Here is a 14,052-nt window from a genome sequence, read left to right as displayed (position 1 = left end):
GCCGGCCTCCACTAGCCCACCCCTCCCCTCGCCGTCGCCGGAGGAGGCCGTCGGGCGAAGCCCCGCGGCGGACGGCGGCGGCGAGGCTGCGTGCAGCCTCCTCTCCAGCCTGCTGCGTTCTCTCCTTCTCCCTCAGACCCAAAATTCCCCCCACACCTCCTGCTTCCATGCTTGCTTGGCTATGGCTGTCGGCCGTCTAAATGCATCGGCTGCCCCTGCTCTGGCCCCATGGTTGCCGAATGTGGCTGCTGATCCTTGTGGACGGGGTGCTGATCGGTAAAAAATCAAGCTGACGGCTTGTGTGGACAACTGCTCGGTGTGGCGCTGTGAGGGCGCGGCTGAGTGGCCAGCGGTGGCCGCCGTGGTGGCCCCGCGGGTTCGATGGCGGGGGGTTGCGGGCACGGGCGTGCTGGCGCGGGGCGTCCTCGTCCTGGGTGCGCGCGGCCCTGGGCGTGCGGCGCGGTCGTGGTGGCACCCGGTGCTGGTGCGGGCGGCCACCGGCGCGCGTCGAGTCAGGGGAGCTGCGGGGCGAGGTGGAACTGGAGCGGCTGGCACGCCGGCTCCAGATCTGGTAGTGGTCGGAGCTTGCCGAGATCCCTGTCCCCGATTTGGCGATCTTCGAGGCGGTCGGTCATGGGACGGTGCTCGGCGGCTTGGTTGGCGCTGCCGGCAGTGTTGGTGGATGCCTGGCTTGCTTCTGGCTTGGGGCATGCCGGTCGTGATGGCGGGTGGCCTGGCGGCGATCTCAGGCTGGATCTGACCTGCAGTGGTCTGAATCGGGTCCTGTGCGGCGGTGCTCTGGGAGAAATCCCTGCTCACCCATTGTGTGAGCCGACCACGACGGCACCTCCCTGGCGTCGTATACCTTCCTAGAGGCGTGGTCTTCGAGCTGTTCCGTGTGGATCTACTTCGGCGTGGTTCAGGCCATCTTGCTGTAGGGATGTGCTCAAACTTCGGGTGAGAACCTTTCATCGACTATGTCGATGTCGGCGGCAGCGGCATCTATGGACGTCTTCTTCCTCGCAGGAGATGCCGCTGTGGAGCTCCAGCACCTATGGTATTTTGCTTTGTGGTCTCCGGGTGAAAACCCAAGATCGGGCTTGCCGGATCGGATGATGGTGTTGTGTCTTCGACAGCATTACCTCCTTGGAGGCGTCATCTTGGAGGCCCAAACCACGGCTCATGTTGCTGTTGTGTGGTTGAGGCTGGTGCGTTTGGTGGTGGTGATGCGGCCAGCTTGGGGCCGACGGTGGTGTGTTTCTTTTCCAGGTGTTTCTCTTGGTTGTCCTTCGCGTGGTCTCCGTCCTGTTCCTGTGCATGCTCAAGACCCTCCCATGGTTGCCATTGTGCTGTGGCGAGCTTTGGGCTCTTGGTGTTGTCTTGGTTCACCTTTGCTCAATGACGACGCAATCATGCCTCCCCAACCTGCTAATCGTTCCGACCGCCCGTGGCGGATCTTCCGGTCAAGGTTCGTGTTATGGTTTGGCACTCGTTGATTATGGTTGAACCTCTGTTGTGCCATGGGGCTCGGTACGCATGCCGGTGCAGTGTGTTAGGTTGTTTGCAGAGTCTTGGTATTGTGATCCCTCGACAGAACGCCACATCTACTTGTGTCTCTCGTGGTGTTGGTCTTTCTGCCTGCTAGCTAGGTCATGCCCTCTCCTGGGTGGCACTTTTTTCTCATCTTCTGTAACCTTGTTACATGTATGGTTTTCGGCCCGGTTTCCCTCATAAATGGGGTCATCTTGTTTAGGTTTTTGATCCGGTTTCCCTTATAAACTGGATCAGCCAAAGCTTAAGGGGTGACTCTTGGCTTTGGCAGCTTTTTGAGCAATATATTCAGGTGGGGATCCTCTCCCCCCCCCCCCCGGTGACCGTTCGAAAAAAAAACAAAGTGCATGAAGCTTATCAAGATGATCTAGAAAGATATGCAAAGCATTCATGGGCGGAAATGCAATCGTTGTGCACACAAATGTGTTGTGAATATGATCAATGCCACCACGGTGCAAAATGATGTCGTAGTGAGACGGTTTATCAATAGCATGAATATGGCAAGGGATGCTCAATATGGTTGTGTTATCATGCAAATGATGGTGGTGAATGTGATCATTATGTATGAATATGCCATCAAGGAAGATCACATCAAATTTGCTAAGGAAATGCACAAGTTCATATATCATGGATGACATAGAAATACAAGATGCAACAAGGCAATCATAAGGTGAGTCAATCCATGCATAAGATGCAAATTTGCTATGGGTATGATATGTCCATCGAGCATGACATGTGGTAGCACAATCAACAAATATGGATGTGGTGGTACAAAAAGTCAAAGGAGTGTTGATGTACCAAAGCTCGATGCCGTGGCATTCCTCAACTTGAAGGTCCATAGGGTCCATCTCCAATGTCGGTCCTCCCTCCAATATGTGTATCATGTAGACAAAGAGAAGAAAACAACAGTGAAAGAATGACCCATCCTGCGTAATTGAGGATGGCTCAAAGGGAAGGAGTTCACCTCATGAATGTTCTCAAAGATGTTGGAGTTGCGCATCATGTATGCCTTCACATAACCAATATGTCTCATGACGGTAATGCCTTGTGAATCCTTCAAAACGAAAGAACATGACAAACACTCGGAAAAACAGTTGAGGTTAGCGGAAATGCAAACCTATCATTCGTGTGGTAAGATATCCAACAAGTGTATGCATCATGCTCATCATAAGAAAGGACAAGGGAGCATTTCATAGTATGGACGCATATGATGCGAGAGCAACCAAATAAAACAGGCTCGATCAAACAAGCATGCATCACAAGTAATATGTCCAAGTCTCCATGATCAATATGCATCGCAAGTTGGCACTCAATACAAGGTCATATGAGAGATGCAACCAATGGAGACAAGAGACAATGATCAAGACAAATCAAGTGAGAGGCATGAACATATATGTCATCAACCCAAGAAAGCGAGTAAGAATGGAACATGGGTGATGCGACAAAGCAAGCAATCATAGCGATCAAGTGGTGTGAGCTAGTAGTGCGCAGATGCAACATACTAGAGGTAATCATGGAAATCATGTCATGTGTGCAGATAGTGTGCATGAATAATTCACATGACATAGCACAAGCATGAAAGCAAGATATGAGGAAAGTATCATCATTGTATTGGCAAGAAGTCCTAGGTAAATGGTAATGGAACATCATGACTCTCCCAACACAAGAATCAACAGTAGCATGAGGCACATGATAAACATGGCAATAGCAACAAGGATCTCCACCAAGCATGCAAATACACATATGAGTAGTAAAATGGTGAATCATGGGTAGATGCAAGCAAGGGTCACAATTGCATGGCAAAGGCATAGAAGCAAGCATAACATGCAAAGTGAACATGGTAAAATGGGCATAATGTGACAAGTGATATATAGCACATAGCCGTGTGAAAGCCAAGTAGAAGAGATGTGCGTAGTCCTTGCGCGAAGGGAATGGTGGTAAGGATAGTCCACGGGATCCCAAGTCATCGTTGCTCTCAAGAGCTCGTTTCGTCAACTCTTGGGATTGAGACGTTGACGAGTATACATGAGTACCTACATAAGACAAAGACAAAGGGAAAATTGTGTGTGCGTTGTAGATGTACACATCATCCATCATGATGCGCACGTGCATGTGTTGGTTAGCAGAAAATATCCAATGCTCAAATAAATGAGATGCGTGATATAGAAACATGTCATCCATCATGAGAGGTTTGTTATTATGTATAGGATAATGGAGACTCAAATTGTGTAATGCATCATGAGAAATATGTAGAGCATTGTTATTCATGGAATGCATATGGTGCACGCAATTATGGGAATCATGCAAAGTATGGAATGCATCAAAATCTCCTAATATGGTTGAGGAAACTATGGGGGTCTCCTCATGAGTATTTGTAGAAACATCACATGGAGAATATTGACAACATCCAAAACAATGCATATTTGGAACAATGTGATCATGGCATGTCATAGTAGATGACTTGCGCAAATCATGTAAAGGAAGCATGGCAATATCATCACATGAAAAACAAAAGCCAATGACCATCATCTCGTCATCTATGCCATAAGTGCAAATGGGATTTATTTTAATGGGGCGTGCATAGCTACTATGTTGAGATTGAAATGATGCAATATGGGAGATCTCACTCATAGCATATGACAAGTTCAATGGATTGTCAAACATGACATGACCAATAGAATTTTCACATGATATCCTATGGAGCATAGCATCACAACTAGGAAACTCAACATGCTCATCATCATATTCATCATAAATTGGTAAGTCATGACATGAGGGAGTCGCACTAGCATGAAGCATGGTAATAGGTGTGTCAACATCATGCAAGCAATCATTGGTAATATAGTCCACTGGTGGGACAAGAGAAGCACCATCACCTATGTTACCTTTAGAGCATCGCTCATTTGTTGTAGGTGAGGTGTCGTAGACCAAGTCGTGGTCATCTTCATCTTGATGGAACCATGTGGGGGGTGCATCATCGTCCACCATGGCCATCATCATCTCCATTAGAGGTATGGACTCGTCGAGGAAAGGCATGTCGTCAGGTAGGAGACCTAGCACCAAAGAAGAAAACACACTCAGAGTAGAGGTTGAGTCATTAGAAATCATAGTGGCCTCACGTGCCGTGTCAACTACCTCTCTCACTAAGTGTTGTGGCTCACTCACTCCCTCTTGGATGCTCTCACTCGTATGGTTGGTGGAGTCACTCAAATGGCTCTCAACCTCACATAGGATGTGTGGCATGCTCTCATGTGTGGGGCTAGTGGTGGTCACACTCATCCTCTCATAGGAAATGCACTCAATTTCACATATGGTGGAGTCACTCATATCACTCATGGTGGGGCGGCTCTCCTCACATGGCAATTGGTGCATCTCTTCATATGTCGGTGTTGGAGAGATGTTGGTGCAAATGTTTCCATGCTCAAGCATGTCGTAGTCGTAGCCGTGGATGAAGGCCGAAGGTGGCACATCATCACTCTCCTCCAAGAGCAAAGATAAGGTCTAATGTGCGGTCTCGTAGCTTGACTCAGAGTATGAGTCCAATATGGGCGCCGTCTTCATGTTGTTGAAGAGGTTCGTGCTCGTTGCCGTGGTCGAAGGGGATGTCCCGTGCTCGACCTTCTTGTCACCGTCTTGTTGTTGGAGGCCCATATGATGTGGCACCTCGTAGCTCGTCTCCATGACCGAAGGAAATTTCCCATGCTCGGCCATCTCTCTTGAGGGGCTTCCGGAGATGGAAGTGTCGCCCTCGCTTGTAGGTGGTCGCCTTGTTGTTGAAGATGTCGATGTAGGCGAACTCATGAGAAGTAGGCGAAGATGCCGTACGTCCAAAGGCGAAGATGCCTTGAGAACACTTGGCGAAGATGCCGAAGTGGTGGTGGTCGTCGTAGCTCCGTCTTGGTGGTGCTCGTCTCGCGGTCTTCTCTTTTGCTCATGAAGCTTGGACTTGGCATGAAGTAAATCTTGTTGGGACTTGTAGGTTTGCGCGTGTGGAGCATCTACATGATGATGGTGTCGTTGTCGTACTTGAGCTCGTAGTAGATGTCGTTCGTCGTCGTCGTGCACATGTTGCTTGGAGGTGACTTGCCCTTCATGACGATGTTGACGATGGTCGCCAAGGAGATGTGGACGTGGACGACTTGCGCTTGCATCTTGTTTGCGCTCCGAAGACTTGTGACTCGAATGTCGCCGCCTTGAGGATGATGAAGGGGAAGAACGGTTGATCAACAAGGTCCGAATCTCCTCCATCCTTGCATCTTGCTCCTCTTTTTGTGCGGAAAGCTTGTTTTCGATGTAGTCCCTTTTCCTTGCTTCGGAGTGACGAATGTCGATGGAGATGTTCTCGATGTGCTCTCGCAATCTTGATTGTGCGCCTTGCATTTGTCGTTGTAGATCGAAGATGGATGCTTTGGTGATGTAGTTGTTCACGCCGTCATTGTTGTCGAAGACCGGAGATGAAATGCCTTGCCTATCCATCACAAGACTCGAGCAAATATGAGTGGGAGAAAGAGAAGAACTTATACCAAATGTACCTTGACCGATGTTGAAGATGGATCAATGATCACTCAATAGTGTAACAAGGAAATAGCACAATTGGTACCGATCTTGTCAATTTCTCACACCTACACAAATAAGGCTTATGGTGGAGCTCGGTGAGGATAGTGGCGCAAAAATTTGATGCAAAATGTTAGCATGAGTCAGTAATGTTGAAAGAGATTCACAAATTCGCAAGTGAAATAAGTAGACCAATAGCAATGAATGGCACACGGAAACGCACACACGGATAGATAAATGGGGTCGTGCAACCAAGGAATGAGCACAAAATGTGGAATCCACGGAAAACGCTCGTGTTGCACAACTCAAGAGAGACGCTAGCACGATTGCTCAATACGCGGATACGACACTTGTGCACAATCTATAAGATGCAAAGATATATCAACTTCTATCCCAAGTATGCTATTATGTATGGTTCCCGGTGTTTCTCAAGATGATCCAAGATGATCGGATATGACAATCTTATATGCAATGTGGTATGATGCTATGGCACTTGCTTACAAGCTTCTTTGCTCTTTCTCTTTTGCTTAAAAGCTTATTCTTTCTTTCTTTTTTTTATATGGCCACAATGCGAAATGCACAAACAAGATAGCAATTGTGTATATGAGGGAACAATCTTGTGACACAAGGGATGATATGATGATACCAATATGAGATGGTATGTATGCAATGGAAGGGTGGATCACTAATGTGCACAAGTAATGTTGCCAGCAATACTCAAATGGCTAGTCTCGATAGGCAAGTGATGCAAAATGGGCTAGGGGTTATCAATGCAATTGCAAGGGTAATATACAATGATGTCGTCGAGGTTACCGTCTGTGTCGATGATGAGAGGCGGTGTTGTCGTTGTCGACCCGTTCCTAATTAGCCGAAACACTTTAGGAAACGGAAAAACCACGAACTCAAAATCTCCAAAGGCAAATGTCAAATGGTGGTAGCAGAAATGCAATGATGGTTTTGCGAGTAGGCAATGCGGGGGTGGAGGGTTATTGGATTATGTGAGTCGGATTTGAAGGTCACCGTCCCTAAGTAGCTGAAACACCTTAGGAGACACAACTCACAACTCAAACAAAATTGAGTTAAGTTGAGGTGGCGGAAGTGTATGGTGGGCAAGCCTATGCAGAAGTGGTGGTGGTTGATGAAGAAACAATCGTCCCTAAGTAGCTGAAACACCTTAGGAGACTCGAATCACTACTCAAGCAACCACATATGCAATGGGGATCAAAATGGGTTAGGTTGTGGAAGTCGGCGGTGGTAATGCGGATGATATGGTGGAAGCCCTAGGCAAAGATGCCAAAGTTCCAAAATTTTGATGGAGTAAAATGATGTTGGTGGTATTTTTGTGGGATGGGGGATGTCAATAGCTTCAAAACGAGGTAAAGAACGTCAAAAACGGACTCCGGATGAATTAGTTATGGCCGAAACAAGAATTCAGCCGAGTCAGTGTTAGGGTTACCCTGACATCCGGGAGGAGGTCCGGCTGATCCGGGTCAGGTCCGGATGATCCGGGTTCGTCAGCTCTGGTTCGGGTATTCGGGTGTGTGGGTTATCCGGACGTCCGAGGGGGTGTCCAGCTGATCCCGGGGATGTCCGGATGATCCGGGAGAAGGTCCGGATGATCCGGGCAGGTCAAACTGCTCGGGATTTCCTCTCGGAGACGAATTTTTGGGCGGAAATGGATGATTTTCGAGGCAAAATTGAGGAGATTTTGTGGATGGAAGGTGGGGAAACTTGGGGAAATGCTAGATCCACTCGAAACCAAGAGAATCCATGGATCAAAATCAACAAAACATCATGAAAATCAACAAATCAAAAAAAAATTGGGGCTATTTTTGGTGGGGATTTTTGAATTTAGGACGAAATCAATCAAAATAAGGCTAGAAAAAGAGGGGTAGGGGCTCCAAATTCGTGATCAACCTTGGTCTGATCCAAGATGATGTAGGGTGGAACCCTAAACGGCCAATCTTTCACGAAAGGAGCGGATCCCAACTAAGAACACGAGGGGAAAACGAGGGAAAACACAAGAGGATCTCTCAAACCAACAAGATATAGTCACACATATGCTAGATCCGAGTACACATAGCACTACAAAAAAGACACATCCGTGACATTTTGGGCCGAACGAAAAAAAATTCTGTCATACATATGACACTTCTATGACGATAATTGTGACAAAACCCGGTATCATCATAGATGTGGTGGGCTCCTACTTCTATGACAAAAAATCATGACAGAAAATGGGCTTTTCGTCCTGGGCGGGCCAGAGACGCAGCTGCATGACATTCTTTGGGCCGTCCATGACGGAAAAAACGGTGGTAGAAGCGAGGGCGAGGGAAATTTCGGGGAGTTCCCGGTTACGGTGGGAGGTCGGGGGCCGAGCGATGCGCGTTTCTCTCGTACACGTACGCGCGTGTGTGCGAGGCGTTGGCTCTAACTGAACCCGAGCGAGGCGTTGGGCTCTAACTGAACCCGAGCGATTGCACTGCAGGCTACACATTACTGAACCCGAGCGATCGATCGATGGCTGTTAACTGAACCCGATCGAGCAATTCCTTCGCTGCTGCTGCTAACTGAAGCCGATCGATTGGATGAACAGTGAGCGTTGCGGGGGGGGGGGGGGGGGGGGGTTGGATGAACAGTGAGCGGTGGCGTTGCCTCTGGATGAACAGGACCCCATGGTGTGGTGGGCTGGATGAACAGTAGACGGTGGAGGGGTGCCCGTGGAGGGGTGGTTGAACAGGACCCCGTGGTGTGGAGGGCTGGATGAATAGTAAACGGTGGAGGGGTGCCCGTGGAGGGGTGGTTGAACAGTAGCCGGTGGAGTAGCGCGCGGTGGAGGCTGGATGAACAGGAGCCCGTGGAGGCTGGAGGAGGTCGACGGTAGCCCATGGAGGCTGGAGGAGGTCGACGGTGGAGATGAAAAGTATCCCGTGGAGTCCCGTTTTGCGGTACGCCACACCCCTCCCGATCAACAGGACCCCATTTCGACCGTAGGAGGTCCGTTTCGTCCATTTTGCGGTACGCCACACCCCTCCCGATCAACAGGACCCCCGTTTCGACCGTAGGAGGTCCGTTTCGTCCGTTTTGCGGTACGCCAGACCCCTCCCGGTGAACAGGATCCTGTTTCGAACGTGGCCGGTCGAACACAAGGCCGTTTCCTCCGTTCTGCGGTACGCCAGGCCTTGTTTCCATCGCATGTTCCGTCCAAGCCCTCCCGATGAACACGACCACGCATTCCATTCTGATCCTGCCGGTTGGCTCCCACGCGTTTCGTTGCCTCCCGATGAACACGACGCATTCCGTTGCCTCCCCATGAACACGACGCATTCCGTTGCCTCCCCATGAACACGACGACGACGTTGTTTCTCCGTTCCGACCCAGCCATGTCAACGAGCCCTCGCCGTACGTATGCGCGAGTAGGCGTTCGAGACCCCGCCCGTAGGTACACATACATGGCCGTATTTTCTTTCTTGCACCCTGGCCGCTGTACGTACGTGTACATGCTACGTGCGCGCCTCTACTACAACACGTGCGCGCCTCTACATCCACCAGTATATATGTACGTACATGTTCGCGACCAGAATGACAACGCTACGTACGCTTCGACCAGGTGGGTCCCGACTGACAGGCACTTCCTTGCGTGCGAAGATGTAGCTGGTGGGTCCCAGCAGTCAGGGGGCGAATCGTTTTGTTTTTTTTTTGCCCGGACGCACTTCCTTGCGTGCGAAGGTGTAGCTGGTGGGTCCCAGCAGTCAGGGGGAATTGTTTTTTCGCGAAATACGATGGCCCGTCCGGTGGGTCCCCGCTGTCAGGTGGAGGAATAATTATTTTGCGCGTAATAAGGAGGCACTTCCTTGCTGCGGCCGTGGACCCAGCTGTTAGCGTCTCCACGCACAGTACTCTTCCGATGGAAGTCGGTCGTTGACCACATTGACCACGCCACGCCGAGAGCACCACGGCGGTGGACGACGGCGAGGCCTAGGAAGGGGACAACACGGAGGCAGGGAAGACTCGGCAGTTGTTTCCCACGCGGAGGGGAGTACGACTGTACGAGGGTTTACTGGTTCGTCTGCCGTTGCCGGAGAATAACAGCAGGTGTGGGTGAGTAGAGGGATGGCTAGGCCAGCGATGGGAGTACGGTGGGGCGGTGAGGCCTGCGCGGCAGCACAGCCGGCCGCGGGGAGGAGGGAGCAGGCAGTCCCGCCGGCACTTGTTTGAGCGGCTGGAGCAGGAAGAGCAGAGATTGAAGAAGCACGACGGCCGTTGGATGGACATCCAATAGTCAGTGCTTGTGCGTCAACCTTTTTTTAGGAAAGCCTCAAATCTGTGGAAAACAGCATACAGCCCATCTGCCATTATTTCTAATAATTTACAGCCCATTTGCTAATTCTTAAGGTTTTTTTTGGAGCCCATATTCTTTTTGTTAGCATTACAGCCCATATTGTGGCCACCGTTAAAAAATTATACGAAATTTTGCATATTTCGGTGCGGTCCGAACTGTTTTTAATCCCAAAATTTCGACTCACATTCAAACTGATTTTAAAAATAAATGTATATCAATATAAAATCCAACAAATTCTCCACGCATAAAAATTAATGTAATTTAAAATCTTGAAATGAAAAAAAAGATATTTGAAACTAATTGCCGGTTTGATGTGTTTTAAAAATGTACAGCCCATTTCTCATTACTGATGGGCCATTTTCTCGGCCAGCCGAATGAAAGCTCTCCTCGTCTTGAAAGATTTGCAGCCCAACAGGCCTGACAAAGCGACTTACTTGGCAAATCACAAAAAAACTGGGATGTGGCCATGGACCCAGCTGTCAGCCTCTCCACGTACAGTACTCTTCCGATGGAAGTCATTCCTTGACCACGTTGACCATGCCGCGCGGAGAGCACCACGGCGGTGGACGACAGCGAGGCCTAGGAAGGGGGCGACGTGGAGCCGGGGAAGACGCAGCAGTGGAAGCTCGCACGGAGAGTAGTACAAGGGTTCACTGGTTCGGCTGCGGTGTGAGGCTGCCGTCGCCGCAGAATAACAGGGGGTGTGGGTGAGTGGAGGGATGGCCTGGCCAGAGGTGGGAGTAGTATGGGGGCGGTGAGGCCTCCACGGCAGCACAACCGGCCACGGGAGGCAGGAGCAGGCGGCACGACCGGCGCTGCTTTGGGCGGCTGGACCAAGAAGACCAGAGGTTGAAGAAGCACTACGGCCGTTGCATGGACATCGTACGGTCACTGAAGCTAGAATCGTTTATATTGACTAAGTTGACAAAGCCCTTGGTACGCTCCAACTTAGTAGGCCCATAGGTCAGCCTCCGAAACGGTGCGCCCCAGATGTCAGGGGGAGGAATCATTTTTTGGGCGGCCGAAGCTAAGAATATCCGAGATTGAAGAAGAAGCACGACATCCGTTGGATAGACATCCAACGGCCACTGCTGCTAGAACCGTGTGTTGACTATAATAAGTTGACAAAGCCTTGCATACGCGTCAACTTATTTTTTTTAGGGGACGCGTCACTTAGTAGGCCCACAAGTGTGTGGCAGAGAACTTATAGCCCATTTGCGTTTTTTAAGAATGTACAGCCCATTTTTGAATTCTAATGGAATTTACAACAGCCCATTTACAGTTTGTTAAAAGTATAGCCCATTTTCTAGCTAGGACAACGATTAATAATTTCAACCAGCCGTTGAAGACAGAATTCAATAAAATTTCCCACATTTTGATGGGATCCGAAATATTTTTATCCCAAAATTTCTAGTCAGATTAAATATAAATTTGTATTACGTAAAAAAATCCAACGAAACATTGCGCGCGCAACAATGAAAATTTAAGATTTTCAAAATCCATAAATAATATTTTATAAACTAATTTTGTGTTTGGTGCATTTTTTTATAGTTACTGTCCAGTTTTTATAATTACATCCCATTTATTATTTTTTAAAGCTCATTTTCCTGTTAAGCCTAATGCATCCCTCCTAGGAAAGATTTGCAGCCCAGCGGGGCGGAGAATAACAAGTTGACCTTGCCTGGGTATTCCTCAAAAAGATGTATAGCTGGGCTAGCCATTTTCATCTTCAAAAAATTAGTATCTGGGCTGGATATCTGGCCTGGGCTAGACGGGCCACAGCTCGCCCAGTTAATACCCTGCTCTCCTCTGAACATCAACGAAATCATCGCCAAGAAAAACTCTGCAGTGCTCACGCCTCAAAAACACAAATACTGCTCGAGCTACTTGGTCCCAGCTGTCGGCCACACCTTGTGCAATTCTCTCATTTATATTGACTACATAGGTTGACAATGGTGTGGGACCGTGATGTCAGGAAACCAGGAGAAAGCAAAAAAATATAGTTGTACATAATAAGGAGGCACTTGCGTACGTACGGCTATGGCCCTAGTGGGTCCCTAGTGTCATCCAGTCAAAATAAAGTCATCTCCTGAATCCTCATGTTCGTTGACGATGTTAACAATGCTCGGCGCCACGGCGAGCGCAACAACTCGAAGGACAATGGAGAGGGCCTCGCGGGCCCTACGGATGGTCTGATACAGCGCCCGCTGCTCATTCAGGAAGCCAGGATCATCGGACACCTATGAGCACCTTAGAGAAACTGAGACGGCATGAAACGGTAAGGCCGCGCTTGGGAGCTCTGGTTTATTTCAAACATGTATTAACATACAAGTGTAATTTACTCGTCATCGGAAACAATGCGTAAAATATAGGCGTAATGAAACCGAGGGCCCGAGGTCTGTAAGTAAAACCGGCGGGTTATGCGTGTAATTTGAGAGACCATTGTATATTTTATGAGCACTGCTATATGGACGACATTACCAGACGATACATGCACGACGTGCGTATCATGCCATCCATGGGCAAGGCTGAAACAGTAGCTAACGGCTGGATTAGCAATCGCCCGAGTGTCGTTCAGCGTTTTTATCGTGTGTGAGGTACTTCCGATATTTTACTATTCAAAATAGAACAACCAAGCGCCTTCGCCCGAGACCATCTGCTTTAATTTACAAGCGTCAGTTTTACAAGCGGTTTTGGTTGGAAAACGGCAATCCAATCACGGCCTAATATCATGAGTTGGTCGGAAGATCATATGGTTTCACGTCTAACCTACCCGACTTGTCGTATAGGCTATGAATGAAACATCAGACGATGAACTTCTTAAGCATGGAAACAACAGAAGAGGATGATCTTCTTAACAAGCAAATCACTGGCATTAGATCGACATGCAAAACAATACGAAGCATTATTCTCAGGAGGCACGGTGAACAGCTCGTGATGCCGCATGCCACAACATTCCAAGCTCAACTTTGCAATCAAACACAAGGCCTGGCATTACATAGACAATATTCAGAACAAACTCTTAACACAGGAATATCTCAGCAGAGTAACTATTTACTTCTAAACTGAACACAGGAATAGGAAAAAACACTCGATGCTGCTCACAGCAAGGGCGTCCCACTCAAAAATATCAAATGCATGTCTTCTGGCTAACATCAATGAGCAAATTTTGACAAGGTTTTGCAATTCCAATATATTAAACTAACGTCTTCTTGCTAACATCAATGATTAAACTTTGACAAGCTTTTCCCATTCAAAATATGTAATGCCTATGATCGTGGAGTCCTGTCGTAGCTTCTTGTACTTGTTTGGGCACTTTTTGCCCAGGGCACTCCACGTGTTGTTAAATTGCCAATGGTCTCTGCAGACTAGTCATGTCACCGGTGTCTAATAATACTCTATAAAGCTTCTCGGTCATTCCTTCTGTAATGTAGCGCAAACAGTGACTGCTTCTTTCTGCAAAGTGGAACGACCAACTGGACCCAGTAATGCAGCAGTTTGCCTTGGACACATTGGCTCCTTTTGTGCAGTTCAACTAAAATCGAAGTCGGAATAAAACCGAGCTTTAATTTTGATATCCCTATAAGCAACAATAGGTATAAGGG

Source organism: Aegilops tauschii, chromosome 2 (genome assembly GCF_002575655.3).
Source record: "Aegilops tauschii subsp. strangulata cultivar AL8/78 chromosome 2, Aet v6.0, whole genome shotgun sequence".
NCBI lineage: Eukaryota > Viridiplantae > Streptophyta > Magnoliopsida > Poales > Poaceae > Aegilops > Aegilops tauschii.
The sequence above is the reverse complement of the archived record's forward strand: the minus strand, read 5'-3'. Positions refer to the sequence as shown.